At 48.2% G+C, this 799-nt stretch overlaps 1 protein-coding gene across 1 annotated transcript in view; it reads right to left on the reverse strand.

Moving 5' to 3' along the window:
* Nucleotides 1-442, reverse strand: part of LOC113826238 (alpha-tocopherol transfer protein-like) — a 34,938-nt gene extending 34,496 nt beyond the window's left edge. Inside the window, exon 1 of the mRNA XM_070144874.1 lies at nt 303-442. The gene's annotated coding sequence lies outside the window, so the exon portion shown is untranslated. The remainder of the gene's footprint in view (nt 1-302) is intronic.
* Nucleotides 443-799: the final 357 nt, after the last annotated feature.

A 799-nucleotide genomic window follows, 5' to 3' on the forward strand; every position in this document is an offset into this window, starting at 1 on the left:
AACCAAAAAAGTACACTTAACTCCGGCTACAAGTAAGGTACACTTAACCTCGGCTGCCAAAAATGTACACTTAACTCCGGCTACAAGCAAGGTGCACTTAATCTCAGTCACATAAATGCCCACTTAACCTCGACGGCAAGAAAGGCCATTTCATTACGACCGCGAGAAAGGCCCAATTAACCTGCTGTCCTCCGCCGCAAGCACAGCACCACGTGTTGCTTAGACCCCGAGAGAAGAGACTAAAACAAACAAAAACTAAGCCAAACAAACAACAACAAATAAGTAAACAACCCAATAGATACCTAAACCCGGGGCCAGGGAGAGGAGGATCAGGAGGCCAAGGCAACAGCTGGGAAAATAACTTCCCCTGAACGGACTTTCCCGCCTTGAGACGAACTCGCCTCCTATCGTCTTCTGTCGTCTCCTATCTCTTCTTATCGCCTCCTATCTCGTCACCTATCTCTTCCTATCGCCTCCTACCGCTTTCTGTCGTCTCCTAACGAAGAGATAGGAGACGACAGAAAGCGGTAGGTAGGTACCGCTTTCTGTCGTCTCCTATCTCTTCTTATCGTCTCCCTTATCGCCACAAAGCACCGTAAGATCTGAGTCAAAGAGCATCATCGCGCTCATCATCAAGGAATAGCCTCTTCCTCTTCCTCTTCTCCTTCTCCTTCTCCTCCTTCTTCATCTTCCTCCTCTCCTTCATCTCCTTTGAAGATGAAGATGATGAAGAGACTTCTTCGTCTTTCTCCTCCTTCGTTCGCGCTTGCTTGCTTGCTTATGTGCGTGCATGCTTGCT

Source organism: Penaeus vannamei, chromosome 1 (genome assembly GCF_042767895.1).
Source record: "Penaeus vannamei isolate JL-2024 chromosome 1, ASM4276789v1, whole genome shotgun sequence".
NCBI lineage: Eukaryota > Metazoa > Arthropoda > Malacostraca > Decapoda > Penaeidae > Penaeus > Penaeus vannamei.